General features: G+C 42.9%; 1 protein-coding gene across 4 annotated transcripts in view; it reads left to right on the top strand.

The window, feature by feature from the left end:
- LOC118373036 (adenylate cyclase type 2-like) overlaps positions 1-12,500 on the top strand; it is an 88,920-nt gene that overhangs the window by 1,489 nt on the left and 74,931 nt on the right. The window lies entirely within an intron of this gene.

Genomic DNA, 12,500 nt, shown 5'->3' on the forward strand with positions numbered 1-12,500 from the left:
GGACTGTGTGTGTGTTGGGGTGGAGGGACTGTGTGTGTGTGTTGGGATGGAGGGACTGTGTGTGTGTTGGGATGGAGGGACTGTGTGTGTGTTGGGATGGAGGGACTGTGTGTGTGTTGGGATGGAGGGTCTGTGTGTGTGTTGGGATGGAGGGACTGTGTGTTTGTTGGGATGGAGGGACTGTGTGTGTGTTGGGATGGAGGGACTGTGTGTGTGTGGGATGGAGGGACTGTGTGTGTGTTGGGATGGAGGGTCTGTGTGTGTGTTGGGATGGAGGGACTGTGTGTGTGTTGGGATGGAGGGACTGTGTGTGTTGGGATGGAGGGACTGTGTGTGTGTTGGGATGGAGGGACTGTGTGTGTGTGTTGGGATGGAGGGACTGTGTGTGTGTTGGGATGGAGGGTCTGTGTGTGTGTTGGGATGGAGGGACTGTGTGTTTGTTGGGATGGAGGGACTGTGTGTGTGTTGGGATGGAGGGTCTGTGTGTGTGTTGGGATGGAGGGACTGTGTGTGTGTTGGGATGGAGGGACTGTGTGTGTGTTGGGATGGAGGGACTGTGTGTGTGTTGGGATGGAGGGACTGTGTGTGTGTGTTGGGATGGAGGGACTGTGTGTGTGTTGGGATGGAGGGACTGTGTGTGTGTTGGGATGGAGGGACTGTGTGTGTGTTGGGATGGAGGGACTGTGTGTGTGTTGGGATGGAGGGACTGTGTGTGTGTTGGGATGGAGGGACTGTGTGTGTGTTGGGATGGAGGGACTGTGTGTGTGTTGGGATGGAGGGACTGTGTGTGTGTTGGGATGGAGGGACTGTGTGTGTGTGTTGGGATGGAGGGACTGTGTGTGTGTGTTGGGATGGAGGGACTGTGTGTGTGTTGGGATGGAGGGACTGTGTGTGTGTTGGGATGGAGGGACTGTGTGTGTGTTGGGATGGAGGGACTGTGTGTGTGTTGGGATGGAGGGACTGTGTGTGTGTTGGGATGGAGGGACTGTGTGTGTTGGGGATTGAGGGACTGTGTGTGTGTTGGGATGGAGGGACTGTGTGTGTGTTGGGATGGAGGGACTGTGTGTGTGTTGGGATGGAGGGACTGTGTGTGTGTTGGGATGGAGGGACTGTGTGTGTGTTGGGATGGAGGGACTGTGTGTGTGTTGGGATGGAGGGACTGTGTGTGTGTCATGTTGATATAAAATGCAGAGCTGTATTGACTGATTGGAGTGGTGCAGAATATGACAACAGGGCTTATTTCAAGTGCTGTTTCTGCTGTGGGACACACACACACTTGAAGAGCGCTACCTATTACTGAAGTGTGTTCACTATTGTTTGCATCTCAGCATGTATGTGACAATGAGAGATGAACAGGGCGGAGAGAGAGAGAAAGGAAGAGTGATGAAAAGAGAGAGACACGGTCAGACTGTGTGATTTATCATTCAGTCCATTGATGTGTTTTTCCTCTGCAGAATGTTATAACACGTCTCTCCTCCCACAGTTAACACACACACACACACACACACACACACACACACACACACACACACACACACACACACACACACACACACACACACACACACACACACACACACACACACACACACACACACACACACACCTCACCACCACAGCAGAAAAGTTAGAGTATTGCAGCATCAGCAACAGAGCCAGAAGGGTCCTAAGCTGTTTTCAATGTAACAGCAGAATATGAATTCATAACTCATGATAGTTCTGGATGGATGTGAAAAAAATAACATATAGTGTGATTCAATGTGGGATTCAACCGTAGGTCTCTCTGCCACTAGAGGGTTGACTATGGGAGATTTATCAAGGACTGTGACAATATAGCATGTATAAGTGGGTCAATGTGGAGCATGTACTGTATGTAACTGTTCAACATCAATTCCTTCTTTACTGGCTCTGAAGGAAATCAAGTTGTAATATAGGCTTAGTAATCATATAAACCTATCAGATGCTTTTATCTAAAGTGGCTTACAGTATAATGAATGCATACGTCTGTATGTATAATTCCAGTGGGAACAGAAATCCACAACCTTGGCATGGCTAGTGCCATGCTCTTACCAAATGAGCAACACAGGACGGAATACATTATACTGAGTTGAACTCTGCCATGCACTGTGTTAAATAAAAACTCCAGCCATCTCATATTATCAGGCTGCCAAAATGCTATTATATAATCAAAGCTAGCTGTTAGTTTCTAGATGTATCTTCATGCCATTTCTTCAGTCTTCTCTCTCTGATCTATTCCAGGAACATTCCAGCAACATAACCACGGTGGGTTGTTCTTAGAATGTTTCCTTTCACCTAGTCAAAAACATTCCTGGAATAACACTCTTGGCTAAACCCTGAATGATTGATTATGATGTCGCCTCACAGGTTGTTATCAATGACATCGTATCCCGTTCCAATTCAAACATTCCATTCTCAGCTGGGAGGGCAAAAGCCCGTATCCTGCTCGCGTGCATTACAGCGCAAAACACAGCTGGAGCACACCTCTATCTCTCAATATAAGCCACGATTTCATTTTATTGAAAACATTTGATATAAATACAAGTATACTAGCTATACCTGACAAGTATGCATAGTTTATATACATTTTCCATCCATTGTGGGCTCTGCCTATCAAGCAGCAGAAGGGTGCATTTTCCCATATAATGTAGCTAGGTACCTAGAGAAATGTTTGCAAGCTAGCTAGAAACTTTTCTCCTACCAACGTACCTAGTATAACTAACATATTTATCCCCATCCCCTTATTTACATTGTTTTACGATCTTTAAAATCACTGTTGCTGCTGTGCAATGAGACAGACATGACATTGATTGATGGACCAAGTCAAATTGAATAACTAGCTAATGACATATCATGTCAATTTGGCCAGCTAGGTAATAAGCTAACTTTCAGTGTATACAACTAGGTTAGCTAGCTCTCTGGTTATCTAAATATTGTTTGATTTGCTTCCCAGCTGACAGTAATCAGACAGACCACTAGGACAGGCTTGGACTCAAAATAAATCTTACTACATGTCCATCTCTTTACAAAAGCCTTAGCTATCTCTGACGAACCAAGCTAAATGACAGAAGTTGTTTGCTTAGCTAGCTAGCTAGCTAGACCTACATGTCAAATAGATAGGCTACCCTCCGAAATGACATAAATACTAATTACGAAAGCCATGCAGCTATATGTTGTAGAGCTAAATAGAGCTAAATGTGCACCATTGCATTGTATGTAAAAACATATTCAATTACTAGTTCTGCTTTTAATTAGGTGATCATATTACAACCAAATAATTGTAACATTTCTTAAACAATCCCTTGAATACCGCAAGCAGTTGTCATTAGTTTTAGTGGAACTGGGGTTCTCCCTGCACCCCAGCAGGCAAAACAAATGTTCTGCACCTTATTGGGACGTTTATTGATAACAACCTGTGTATTATTGTCATTACTGTGTAAATATTTCTATGGTTCATGTATTGTTCTGGTAGGAATGTTATAGTAACGTTATCCATCAGCCAACAAGAATGGCACAATCAAATACTGTCCGTCTCACCTTGCTGGCTCTAGCCTTTTGGGGGCCCCAAGAGAGATTTGGGTGGGGGGCAGTTCCACATTATATCTGAGTAGGAATGATGAGCCAAATCAATGGGGGCCCCTGGGCACGTGCCCTGAATGCCCGGTCGGTTTTCGGCCATGATTACCACAAGTTTAGATAGCTGGCTAGGCTAACTACCAATCTAAACATTTTAGAAATTGCACCTTGTGTATTCTACTATTCTTACTCTCAACAGTAAGTTGAGACCCTGACCGAGTTCCTAAAGAATAATTGGGGTTCGGGGACCCCCTAGCAGCTGGGGGCCCCAAGCAACCACTTTTGTTGCTTATGCCTGGAACTGGCCCTGAGTCTCTATCTCTGCTCTCTCTCTCTACCTCACCTCTCTCTCCCTGATTCTCTCTTTACTCTCTCGCTCTTTTCCTCTGTTTCTGTCACATGTCTTACATACTAGCAAACAAACAATAGACAGAAAGCACTCCAGTAAGAGTTGTGTTTAATGCAGTCTGTGTACCTGTGGAAACATGAAGAGGATGTTTATGTGGTCAGTACAACCACAGAAGCCTAACCAAAGCACCACTAGTACTGCTGAAATGTCAGACACAAAAACAACTGATCTGAGATTTTCTATGTGTGTGTGTGTGGGAGCGTGCATGCTCGCATGTTCATACGTTTGTGTGTGTGTACGTTTGTGCCTTTGCGCGTGTGTGTGTCGTGAAGTTTTACCCTGAAACCCTGCCTGTGCTGTATCTCAGGAAGTCTCTCATTTCCTATCGAAGCTTATCTTGTGTTTTCAGAGAAAATATCCCTGAAGATTGCTCTCTCATATAGCCCTGAGGTTGCATTGCTTTAAGTGTGTGTGTGTGTGTGTGTGTGTGTGTGTGTGTGTGTGTGTGTGTGTGTGTGTGTGTGTGTGTGTGTGTGTGTGTGTGTGTGTGTGTGTGTGTGTGTGTGTGTGTGTGTGTGTGTGTGTGTGTGTGTGTGTGTGTGTGTGTGTGTGTGTGTGTGTGTGTGTGTGTGTGTAACCAAGTGATAACATGGAAAAAAGGGATCATGCAGTAATTGTACCAGACTGTGTGTGTGCATTATAAAGTTCAGGGGGTAACGCATTGTGACAGAATACTGGCCACCCATTGTAGGTTGCTATTTATTTCCCTGTTTAGTCCATTTGTTTATGTTTCCACACCCTGGCAATCTCTGGTTGTGAAAACGACTGCTATTGGAACAGATAGTTAGAATGTTGAACTACTGTATGCCCTCCTGTATATTGGAACAGATTTGACTGTTGAACGACTGTATGCCTTCCTGTATATTGGAACAGATTTGACTGTTGAACGACTGTATGCCTTCCTGTATATTGGAACAGATTTGACTGTTGAACGACTGTATGCCTTCCTGTATATTGGAACAGATTTGACTGTTGAACTACTGTATGCCTTCCTGTATATTGGAACAGATTTGACTGTTGAACTACTGTATGCCTTCCTGTATATTGGAACAGATTTGACTGTTGAACTACTGTATGCCTTCCTGTATATTGGAACAGATTTGACTGTTGAACTACTGTATGCCTTCCTGTATATTGGAACAGATTTGACTGTTGAACTACTTATTAATGTCAGTGTGGGTTACTACTGTAATGGTGAAACCCTTGTCTGGACTCGTGTTGTGAGGGTTGAGTCATAACCCGCAGTCCCTGCAGTTACACTACATGACCAAAAGTATGTGGACAAAAACATTGTTTATATACTATACACAAAATTATGTGGACACCCCATCAAATTTGATTCTGCTATTTTAGCCTCACTCATTGTATAAAATCGAGCACACAGCCATGCAATCTCCATAGACAAACATTGGCAGTAGAATGGCCTGACTGAAGAGTTCAGTCATTTTCAACATGGCAGCGTCATAGGATCTCACCTCAGTTTGTCAAATGTCTAATGGGCACTAACTCCATGTTAATGCCCATGATTTTGGAATGAGATGTTTGACGAGCAGGTGTCCACGTACTTTTGGTCTTGTAATGTATATTAGCGGGTTAGGGTCAGTTGCGGGCCTCAGATTTTCACTTTGTCACATATAGTCGCTGATTGTCTTGCGCTTGCGGATGGGTTATTAGCAATTGCAATTGCGGGCGGATGCGGGTGAACACACAGCTGACCCCCGCAACATTAGTCTGGACACTTCTGTTGTTGTTGATGTTGCTGCACCCTCTGTCTCTATTCCAAGATATCCCAGGAAGAGACGGTGATCTGTGATAGCCTTCTTCACACACTTGTCTTCACACTTCACACACCGTCAAACACATGCACACACACACACACACACACACACACACACACACACACACACACACACACACACACACACACACACACACACACACACACACACACACACACACACACACACACACACACACACACACACACACACAGACTGTGGCACTCTTAACACTCTGACACTTTCACACTTCACACTGTCATGTTGTAACACTTCTAGAATAGAAAGCTCTAGGCTCTACAATGGTGGCTGTCCATTAAACATGACAGGGAGGGAGAGGCGAGATATGTCTAATAATCTGCATAATGTGTCGCATACATTTTCAAGACTTTCAGAAAACATGGAAAAATAATAATCATGCTACCTATGCTATTCATATACACACGCACACACACATATGGCGGTACGCAAACACACATGCACGAACCCTTCCCTCTCGCTGAATATGTTCCCTCCCTCTTCCCCCTTTTATAAAGGTGGATTCAGTCAGGCTGAGGTAAAAGGGAGGTAATTGTTCTTGTAGAGCTGGTAACCTCCCCCCTCTCTCTTTATCCTGCCTGCGAAATAGGCTTAAATAGCTGTAAATGCTTTTAAATAGTTAACAGTATGAAATGTGCAAATGGCAGGAGTTTTTACCACAGAGAGGCTTAATGAGAGCAGTAAAGTGGTGAAAGAGCAGGACTATTCAGTTATTTAGTTACAGACCGGGAAGAGATGAGCTGTTCGGTTTGTGTGTTCATGTGCGTGTGTGTGCGCATGTGGGTTCCTGCAAGCATGTGTGTGTGTGTGTGTGTGTGTGTGTGTGTGTGTGTGTGTGTGTGTGTGTGTGTGTGTGTGTGTGTGTGTGTGTGTGTGTGTGTGTGTGTGTGTGTGTGTGTGTGTGTGTGTGTGTGTGTGAGTGTGTGTGTGTGTGTGTGTGTGTGTGTGTGTGTGTGTGTGTGTGTGTGTGTGTGTGTGTGTGTGTGTGTGTCAATAGCAGTGCGTGGGTAAAATTACTGGGAAAGCCAGAAAAAAGCAATTTTACAACCTATGTGTTGTGATAGTTGGGTTGTTTGCTCTATAACCTGTTAGTTCATATGCCTTGACACCGTGATATATAGGCCTCAGACTGAGACAATAAGAAGAGACTGTGGCAGAATAAACTCAAGCACATCTTTGTTTTTTCACAAAACTGGATAGCAACCTTTATCCAGTAAAGTCCACAAAGCGTATTGAATGCAACAGACAGTTACATGACCTACAGCATGGTAAACAAGTTAATGTTTTCTGACATTTTCGGACCACTAAACAACTATTGATTTAGAACCATGGAGAGTTACTGCAAGTCGTAAAGAAAACAGGAGCTGCCTCCACTATTCCAGCACCATTTCAACTTCAACATCATCAAATCACCTCTGCTTAGTCTAATACAGTAACAACTAAAAGATACCAAAAATAATTTAGTCCAATAAACGAAATATGATGTCCATGGTTCTGATTTCTGTGTGCATGTGTGCAAGAAGAAAAATAAGTTGAACTCTCCCTACTAGAGAAACACCAATGCCATCATCCTCTCTTTCATGTTGTCGAAACGGTCTGTGACTCTGTCATACAGTACACGCTTTTATTTTGCATTGTCCTAAGCTACCTGGCAATTTTCTGTTGTCCTAGGCTACCTGGCTATTTTCTGTTGTCCTAGGCTACCTGGCTATTTTCTGTTGTCCTAGGCTACCGGGCTATTTTCTGTTGTCCTAGGCTACCTGGCTATTTTCTGTTGTTATGCTAGGCTACCTGGCTATTTTCTGTTGTCCTAGGCTACCTGGCTATTTTTTTGTTATCCTAGGCTACCTGGCTATTTCTTAGTTATGCTAGGCTACCTGGCTATTTTTTGTTGTCCTAGGCTACCTGGCAATATTTTTGTTGTCCTAGGCTACCTGGCAATATTTTTGTTGTCCTAGGCTACCTGGCAATATTTTTGTTGTCCTAGGCTACCTGGCTATTTTTTGTTATCCTAGGCTCCCTGGCTATTTTGTTATTGTCCTAGGCTTCCTGGCTATTTTGTTGTTGTCCTAGGCTACCTGGCAATATTTTTGTTGTCCTAGGCTACCTGGCAATATTTTTGTTGTCCTAGGCTACCTGGCAATATTTTTGTTGTCCTAGGCTACCAGGCAATATTTTTGTTGTCCTAGGCTACCTGGCTATTTTTTGTTATCCTAGGCTACCTGGCAATATTTTTGTTGTCCTAGGCTACCTGGCTATTTTTTGTTATCCTAGGCTACCTGGCTATTTTTTGTTGTCCTAGGCTTCCTGGCTATTTTGTTGTTGTCCTAGGCTTCCTGGCTATTTTGTTGTTGTCCTAGGCTACCTGACAATATTTTTGTTGTCCTAGGCTACCTGGCAATATTTTTGTTGTCCTAGGCTACCTGGCAATATTTTTGTTGTCCTAGGCTACCTGGCAATATTTTTGTTGTCCTAGGCTACCTGGCTATTTTTTGTTATCCTAGGCTACCTGGCTATTTTTTGTTGTCCTAGGCTTCCTGGCTATTTTGTTGTTGTCCTAGGCTTCCTGGCTATTTTGTTGTTGTCCTAGGCTACCTGGCTATTTTTTTGTTGTCCTGGGCTACCTGACTATTTTTTTGTTGTCCTGGGCTACCTGACTATTTTTTTGTTGTCCTAGGCTACCTGACTATTTTTTTGTTGTCCTAGGCTACCTGACTATTTTTTTGTTGTCCTAGGCTACCTGACTATTTTTTTGTTGTCCTAAACTACCTGGATATGTTTTGTTATCCTAGGCTACCTGGCTAAAATGCTTCCAAACTTACATTCATGGGTAATGTTAGCTAGTTAACATTAGCCTTCTACATCTAACTACATATTGAACTTCCATCCTCTCAGGCCAGGGGCACAATGTATGAATTAATGGTTGGATCAGAATCACCTTTATAATCATCGGCCAGTACGTAGAATTAAGTCAAACCAAAAGTCCAAATCCCTATATCTATCCATGGCAAATTTAGGAACACAACTAGCTGCAACAATCCAAGCTGGCTTCCATTGACACTTTTTTTTGGTGTGCCAGGATCGTTCACAGTTAAGCTCGCTAATTTTGTATACTTTTTTATCAAGGGAGGCCAAATGCTCGCTGGCTTCCCTTGCATTTCATTCAATGCTACGGGCGGCAACAATGTCATACTCTTTATGACCAGACAGCATCAGAAAGATGGCCTGCACATACAGAAGGGCACTGTTTCGCTTGCTCGGATAAGATAAGTATTTTTGGGGGGGGGCTGACTTTCCTTGACAGCCATGAATACACACCACTGGTGTGTGCATATGTATGTGTGTGTCTGCAAGTGTGTTCCTGCGAGCATGTGTGTGTGTGACAAAGGTAAACTAAGGCATTGGGTTGCTAATCACACAGTTAGTGAGTCACTGCATTAATTGGTCTTTTATACACAGGATCAAATATTCATGAGTGTGGTTTAGGGATGAAATGAGCATTGGTATTAATGGCTGTGACCGTAGCGGTGTGTTTGTTGTGTGTGTTGTGCATGCGTACGTAGATATGTATGTACATGTGTGTCTGCGCTCTGTGTATGCATTGTGAGTGTATATATATTTAAAGCTCATTATAATTCTCTCTGGGTGTTTGTTCTCTGTGATGCTTGGGACGTCAGTAGCTAGCTAGTAGTCCCCTGAGTAAATTTACTGCTGTTAATGCATTTCTCTACCCCCCTAACAATATGTCCCCTTCACCTCAGCCTGGCTCCAAACACCCCGACTCATACTTATACTAGCATTGAAACGTAGAACGCCATCCTATTCTAGCATAGAAATATAAAGCACCCATGTGTTCTAGCATAGAAATATGAAGCACCCATGTGTTCTAGCATAGAAATATAGAGCACCCATGTGTTCTAGCATAGAAATATAGAACACCCATGTGTTCTAGCATAGAAATATAAAGCACCCATGTGTTCTAGCATAGAAATATGAAGCACCCATGTGTTCTAGCATAGAAATATAGAGCACCCATGTGTTCTAGCATAGAAATATAGAACACCCATGTGTTCTAGCATAGAAATATAAAGCACCCATGTGTTCTCGCATAGAAATATAAAATACCCATTTTTTTTATATTTTTTTATATTTTTTATTTCACCTTTATTTAACCAGGTAGACTAGTTGAGAACAAGTTCTCATTTGCAACTGCGACCTGGCCAAGATAAAGCATAGCAGTGTGAACAGACAACACAGAGTTACACATGGAGTAAACAATTAACAAGTCAATAATACAGTAGAAAAAAGGAGAGTCTATATACATTGTGTGCAAAAGGCATGAGGAGGTAGGCGAATAATTACAATTTTGCAGATTAACACTGGAGTGATAAATGATCAGATGGTCATGTACAGGTAAGAGATATTGGTGTGCAAAAGAGCAGAAAAGAAAATAAATAAAAACAGTATGGGGATGAGGTAGGTAAAAATGGGTGGGCTATTTACCGATAGACTATGTACAGCAGACCGATCACTGCTCAGATAGCAGATGTTTGAAGTTGGTGAGGGAGATAAAAGTCTCCAACTTCAGCGATTTTTGCAATTCGTTATATATGTTCTAGCATAGAAATATAGAGCACCCATGTGTTCGAGCATAGAAATATAAAGCACCCATGTGTTCTAGCATAGAAATATAAAGCACCCTAGCAGCCTAGCAGTAGAAGATAAGAGCATTGGGCCTGTAACCAAAAGGTTGCTGGTTCGAATCCCAGAGCCAACGAGGTGAAAAATCTGTCTGTGCCCTTGAACAAGGCACTTCACCCTAATTGCTCCTGTAAGTTGCTCTGGATAAGAGTGTCTACTAAATGACCAAATAAATAAATATAATAGAACTCTATTGAAGCATATTAGAACATTACTGCATTCTACCATAGAATCATCACAGAACAGCACTTGTCTACCATAGAACCAGAGAGCACCAGTGTATTCTACCATAGAACCAGCGAGCACCAGTGTATTCTACCATAGGATCATCACAGAACAACACTATTCTACCATAGAATCATGAAATACAAATCATAAAGCTGCAGAATGATAGACTGTATGCTACTGTTCACAGGATCACCATATGCATGGACTTCTGATAATATTCTAGGCTCTCAATGTGCTTATGCAAAATGTTCCTCACTTGGAAAATGATGGACTTTTCTGTATTGTTCTATAATTGATAAACTCTTAGAGGGTCAGAAGGGAAGGGTAAATATTTGATTCAGATCCTGTACTCTGGATGTCAGAGAATTAGGCCTTGACCTCCATCCGGCCTCTACCTCTAAGGCAACAGGCTCTCACGGTCTCACATCAAAATTAGACATTTGTGCACGTTTCTCCAAATTTCAAGTAGTTTATTTACACCTCAGTGCCAGTAACTGGGATTGAACATAAGACCCTCAAATTACACCGCCATCCATGTCCACAATTCCCTAGCAAAACCCTAGATTGTACTAATGCTCACTGTTGCCCCTAGTGGCCGGTTTTGACTTGCCTTGATTTTGGCATTAATTATGACTTGGTTAAGTAAAACAGAAAATCATTCATTCCGATTCGTTTAGGGTTGGGATAGGGTTCAATTTAGGCATTAATTCTGATTGGTTAGGGTTTGCAATTGGCTTAATTAAATTCATGCATTAATTCTAATTGGTTGAGTTTAGAAAAACAACTCCAGGGTTTAGTTTAGCAATTGATTGCCTTTGTTAATTCATTGTGGAGGGTGCAGTGGTCTAAATTACAGTCTCTCATTACATAGATCTGGGTTAAATCCAAGCTCTTTTTTTACTCCTGTGGACAATTTTGACGCCGCCTCCCGACATCCTGGAGACCTACAAAAACGTCAAATGTCACCTTGATTCTAGAGGGATCTTCTTGCTAATGGACCTCTGACTACAATACCACACCATCAGGCTACCTGTCACTTTAACCTGGGGGAGACACACACAGTAGCCAGGTGGGGTCATGTCAATGTAGCCTGATAGTGTTTTATTTAACTAGGCAAATCAGTTAAGAACACATTCTTACTGCCTTGTTCAGGGGTAGAACAACAGATTTGTACCTTGTCAGCTCGGGGATTTGATCCTGCAACCTTCCGGTTATGTGCGTGCGTGCGTGCGTGTGTGTGAGAGAGTGTGTTGGCATGTGTGTTGACAGGTTTTAAATGCTGACAGTGACAGTGGGAGGATAGAAGTGACATAGTAGCACCTTCTCTGTCTGTCTGTCTGTCTATCTGTCTGTCTGTCTGTCTGTCTGTCTGTCTGTCTGTCTGTCTGTCTGTCTGTCTGTCTGTCTGTCTGTCTGTCTGTCTGTCTGTCTGTCTGTCTGTCTGTCTAATGAGTGTAAACATTTTTAATTGGCTAGGTGTATGTGATTTCTGCGGGAATTGAACACAAAACCAAAACCAATTTTTACACACACACACACACACACACACACACACACACACACACACACACACACACACACACACACACACACACACACACACACACACACACACACACACACACACACACACACACTTGAAGGAGCTATTTACAGTTCTGAGGGGGGAGCAGAGAGAGAGGCGGTGTGAAGCTGTCTCCTTCAGGAATTGAGGACACAAAAAGTCTAGTTTTTCTCTCCTGGTCTTACTT

Source organism: Oncorhynchus keta, chromosome 20 (assembly GCF_023373465.1).
Source record: "Oncorhynchus keta strain PuntledgeMale-10-30-2019 chromosome 20, Oket_V2, whole genome shotgun sequence".
NCBI classification, from domain to species: domain Eukaryota; kingdom Metazoa; phylum Chordata; class Actinopteri; order Salmoniformes; family Salmonidae; genus Oncorhynchus; species Oncorhynchus keta.